We start from the raw sequence: 6,015 nt of genomic DNA, 5'->3' as shown, positions 1-6,015 counted from the left end.
AGAGGAAAACAGAATTAGATTATTTTTTGTGTTTTTATAATTTTACAATACCAAAATAATTTAAAACAAAAATAATACTCCATATAAATACATTATGGTGGGTAGATTCATACTACTAGATTTTGTTTACAAATTTTTTTTCTGCAAATGGTATAAATCTCCCCAGCAATCTCCCACTGTTGTGAGATTGTTAAGGACCTAAATCCTTAACGTCGATTTCCACACAAAATCAAGAAACGAGATGTCGTCGTTGTCGAGCGCCCAACGTTGGGTCGTGACTTGGACGGCAAAAAGGGGCGGTTGAGCGCGAGATCAGCCTCGTCGGCAACCTTAGGAGATGTTTCTTGTTTGCTACTCAATTGAGCCAAAAGAACGATAATTTCATATATTGATTGAATGAATAAAATGATAACAATCTATCTTATTTATAATACTAGAACTACTACCCTAACCTAATGAACAAGAAACAAATATATGAAAAGATATGCAAATACCTAATATATCTAAACAAAATAATAATAATAATAGACTCGTATCAACTCCCCCATGGTTAAAATCCACCTTGTCCCCAAGGTGGAAACCACGAAGCAACGAAGAGTTGAAAGCAAAAAGCTTTAGCTAGGCGTCTCCTTCTGGATCAAACACATATCGAACAGCTGAATGTCTCCCTTTATCGCCTCCAAGAATGCTCAAATATGGCGTGTCATCGCACGGAGGGATGAATCGTGTACTGGCGTCGAGTGATGTCGAATGATGAACAATACTTGGAACATCGCCATCAAAGAAATCCACATAGAAATAGGTAGTTATCCTTACGCCAGTGCAAGCACTTCCTCTCTTAAACCAACAATTCGTAACATCCGTCGATAACATTTGAGCAACATTGAACGATGCGATTATCTTCTCCCCTTCACCAATAGAATCATCCTCCTCTTTATCTTCTAGCAATGTCTCCTCCTTTTCACCAATCTTCTCATCATATACCCCAACGAGCACTTGCGGTGACTCATTGTCGTTCTTGACAATCCATTTGTTCTTGACGAACTCTCCGGGGGACTCGTTGTTTGGAACATCAAGAGGAGCCCCATCATTGTGAACATCGGTAATGTCATTGGGAACATCATCACCGAATACTATTGTGGGAGTATTATCAGTTTTCTCTTCGGCTAAATTCTCATCTTGAATGTTCTCCTCAAACTCCTCTCCATCATCTGCATAACAGAGAATGCGTTGTTTACACACATGTCCCATCACCCATTTCTCGGGACAGTGCCAGCAGAGACCCAACCTGGACCGTTCTGACTTCTCCGCCTAGAAGACCCGTATTAGCGGCAGGCGTGGCTGCTCTGGAGTTTGACTGGTCACACGCGCGGGCTGACTGTACAGGCCTCGCGTTGGCTTTTCGATGGAGTAGCGAGGCTGGTGGGAGGCGGGCTGGACTCGCGCTCTCACCTCCTCCCGAGGGCGAGGTCGGTCCCAACACGTCTCCGAGCGTCGGGGCCGGTCAACGGTCTGGTAGCCGCGGTCCTGCTGTTGAGCCGGTGGGTCCCAACACGTTGGGCGGTGCCGATGCGTTGCGGTTGGCGGGTAGCGGTCAAACCCTAATTAGGTCTGATGATCTCCGCGATCAGATAGGTGGCCACCACTCTCGGCGTAGCCACCGCGGTGTCGGGGCCAGGCGTCTTGCGCGCGATTGCGGTACCCGATGGGCTGGTATCTCGGCCGTGGGCGACGATCAGGTGGATCCAAGTGGTGTGAGACGTAGGGTGATTCTGGATCAGGCCACGACGGCAGGCGGAGTACTTCCACCCGGATGCTCGGAGGGTCCCAACTGGTTACACGGCGAGGTTGGGCCGGATGGTAGGGACGGAATGGCTGTGTGGCCTGAGGGAAGTCGTATTGACGACGGCGATAGCCGGCGTAGTCGTATGACATGTTGACGGACTGAGGCGTGGCTGTGGTGGATGATGATCGCCTGACTTCGAAGCGGCACGCGGGAATCCTTCCCGTCGGGCGTTGCAGAAGTAGTGTTGTCCTGCGGCTAGAGCTCGACGGACAGGCGGGACTCGACAACCAAAGCAGTTGCTGTGCGCGGAATGTTTTCCGTCGGGCAGCGGTGTAGCTTCGGTTCGAGATGGTGGGAGGGTCAGCTCTCAATGAAAGCACCAGTTGTTAAGGACCTAAATCCTTAACGTCGATTTCCACACAAAATCAAGAAACGAGATGTCGTCGTTGTCGAGCGCCCAACGTTGGGTCGTGGCTTGGACGGCAAAAATGGGCGGTTGAGCGCGAGATCAGCCTCGTTGGCAACCTTAGGAGATGTTTCTTGTTTACTACTCAATTGAGCCAAAAGAATGATAATTTCATATATTGATTGAATGAATAAAATGATAACAATCTATCTTATTTATAATACTAGAACTACTACCCTAACTTAATGAACAAGAAACAAATATATGAAAAGATATGCAAATACCTAATATATCTAAACAAAATAAAATACTTAATATATCTAAACAAAATAATAATAATAATAATAATAATAGACTCCGTATCAGAGATCGTGTAGGATATCAATGGATCAACCATTATTACTGTAAAACAAGATATGTTCCAAGGCCATGATAAGATTCTTTGTGCGTCATGTTTTAAAACCAATTTCGGATTGTATTACGAATTAAATCTAACAAAAAAGATTGATTTAATTTTAAAACTTTAAATTGATAGTATAATTATATATCGCGCCCTCAAAATAAAAATTGTGGATATGCCATTGTTCCTTGAACGCACATGTAAGGACAATCCATTTCAGAAGAAGGCACACTTGATGCATTCTCGCAAGGATCATGTTTCTTACGAGGCATGCCATTGATCCGCCCCCTCTCCCCAGTCAATTTTTGTATTTTATTTTTTCAAACACAATAATAAGGTACAAATATAGTTTCTTATTTCATGTATTGAAAAACTTCTAATTTCATTTTTTCTAAAATATAAAGATCCAGTATAAAAAACCAAGAGCACTTTGATTATAAAGAACCCATAAATACTTAGTTGCTAAGCATGCCAATATATGCCATGATCCATTTATTTAATCTTGCCACCTAATTCTTATCAATGCATCCTTCTCTACCAACATAGAAGCACAATCCACACATTAATAGCTTTAGTTTTTATTGAGTACTTTACGATATTATTTCAAAGTTTTTCTACTTTAAGAATCACGTTTATTGTTATTATAGCCTTTTCTTTTGGTATAAAATTTTAGAATGAGTAGTGATAAATTAACAAAAATTGTATATACAATTTTGGGCATTTTAGGTATTTTACATTCAAAATAAATTTATATTTGTTAATTAATTTAATGTATTACATAGTTACCCTTGTATGATTATTTAGGAAAGAACAAGTGTTTTTAAGAGCATCCCCATCCGTGCTCTTGCCAACGAGTACGGATGTGGGCCCGGACCCACTTTTACTCCCTGCTCTTAGGCAAGGGCACAACACCCACAGTCGTGCTCTTCCGCAAGGACAAGCTCAAGGGTCCCATCATTCTATTATTCAATTTAAATAAAAACATTTCCACAAAATTAAAATGCATTAAAAATATCTGGAATACTATTACAAATTACAAAAAAAATAAAAATTACATAATTAAAATCCTAAAATTAAAAAGTATATAATTAAAATCCTAAAAATTAAAAATTACATAATTAAATTCATAAAATTAAAAAAATCCACTACTTGTGGCCGAATTTCGCCCAAATGTGTTTGATTAGGTATTCTTGTAGCTCAATGTGGGCTCTGGTATAGCGCATTGTGTTCCTTGTTTCGATCCTCTCGCCCACCGTCGTATGCACACCTCGGCGTGGGGGAGACCTCGCGGTTGAGCTTCCGGCTTCATCCTCGTCGTAAAAGCTAGCCGCCATCGGTCCTTCGTCAGCTATAATCATGTTGTGCAAGATAATACACGTGTACATGATGTCGGCGATATTTTTCACGTACCACATCTGAAACGGGGCCTTCACAATGTTGAATCGGGCTTGAATGACCCCCAAAAGCTCTTTTGACGTCTTTCCGAGCGGACTCTTGACGCTGCGCAAAAAGAACTCGTCTCGGGTCTTACGGGTTGCTGAGCGTCTTCACGAAAGTCGACCACCTTGGGTAGATACCATCGGCGAGATAGTAACCCATGTGGTATGCATTTCTGTTGACGGCGAAGTCAATCGTCGGTGCTACACCATTCAAAACATCATTGAAGAGTGGTGAAGAATAGAGCACGTTCAAGTCGTTGTTGGATCCGGCAATACCAAAATATGCATGTCAAATCCATAGGCGGTAGTAGGCAACCGCTTCAATGATAAGTGTTGGGCCGCTGCCTTTGTGGCCGCTTAAGTGTTGCCCCCTCCAAGAAGTCGGGCAATTCTTCCACCTTCAATGCATGCAGTCAATGCTGCCAAGCATACCGGGAAAACCATGGACTGTTTCGTGAAGACGAAGCAACCGTTGTCAATCATCGGTGGTGGGTGCCCGAAGGAATTTCTTACCGAAAGCTGAACGAACGCCGTCGCAAAAAATTTTAAGGCAAAGGATTCCAGTTGACTCACCGACATGCAAATACTCGTCGAAGAGGTCAGCCGTTTGCCCAGTAGTAAGTTGTCGGATGACACACGTACACTTCTGCAACGCCGAGAGACTTTGCCGACCGGTTGCGTCTGTACTTGTTTGAAAGTATTCAACACAGGCGGATAATGTGTTGACAATACGCATAAACAAGCGTTTTGACATGCGAAAACGGCCTCGAAAGTAATCTTCCGGAAACCGCGGCCGATCGGAAAAATAGTCGGCAACGAGCCTTTCGTTGGCTCCCTCTCGGTCACGATGGATGTAGCGGCGTGTTGATCTAGTTGGTCGAGGATGAGGGACAGGGGTATTCGCGGTGACATAGGCTTCATAGGTCGCACAATATTGTTTATAGTATTCTTGTTCTTCGCGCTCCGCCTCAATGAGATTGGTGAAATCCATTTGAGAGGGTTTGAGTGAGAGAGAAAGATGTAGATAAGTTGTATGAAAAAATATGAATGATAGATGAATGGGAGATGATTTGATGTGAAAAATGGATGATAAATGTGTGTATTTATAGATGATTTTGGGAATAAAAAAAATTAAAAAAATTCTAGAAAAACGGTAATAAAAGCGGCCACATTTTTTGGAATATGAAAATATTTTTTTAAAATTTTTGGTATTATTTTCGATTTTAAAAAAATGAATTTCCAACGGAAATGCCGTTGGCCAATTAGAACGCGCCACGCCAGCTATTCGCTGGCACGGACGTGCTCGATGCATCGAGCAGTGCCGCGCTAGCGGCGAGCAGGCGGTGCCGCGCCACTGGCACGGACGGACGCACCGCTGCGGATGCTCTAATCAATATACACACATTTAGGAAATGATGTATTAGATCTTTGAAATTAATTATTTAGATTAACATAATGATGTGTATTTTTCGAGCTTTTATATCAATGAACTAATAACACACAAGCTTAATAAATTAGCTCTAAAATTACAACCTTTCTGCAAGAGTACAGATGTAGTTGTAGTAAAAGAGTGTCGAACCACAGGGAGGCGTTTGATTATTTAACAAGAATTGACAAGATTAATAAACTAAATTTAAGAACTAAAGTACGAAAATGGAGAAACTCAAGAGATAAAGAACATTGCTCCCAACAACATTCGGATGAATCACTATTGTATTGATTCTATATTCAAGTTCATAAGCAATTGAGAACGATGATCAATTTTACACTCTAAAAGTATTGAACATACTTAAAGAATTATAGTACTAATGTTAGCTGAACACATAGCCAAAAGTACCTACTCATTAGACTATTATTCCCGCGAAATCGCAGTAAATATTAGACTAACTTCTCAAAGCCAACAAATATTATGGTTAGCTGAACACTTAACACATAAACATCTTCTCATCAAACTAAACTCCCACGGATGCGTAGTAAGTAATAA

Source organism: Salvia splendens, chromosome 1 (assembly GCF_004379255.2).
Source record: "Salvia splendens isolate huo1 chromosome 1, SspV2, whole genome shotgun sequence".
Classification (NCBI taxonomy): Eukaryota; Viridiplantae; Streptophyta; class Magnoliopsida; order Lamiales; family Lamiaceae; genus Salvia; species Salvia splendens.
This window is presented reverse-complemented; position numbering follows the sequence as displayed.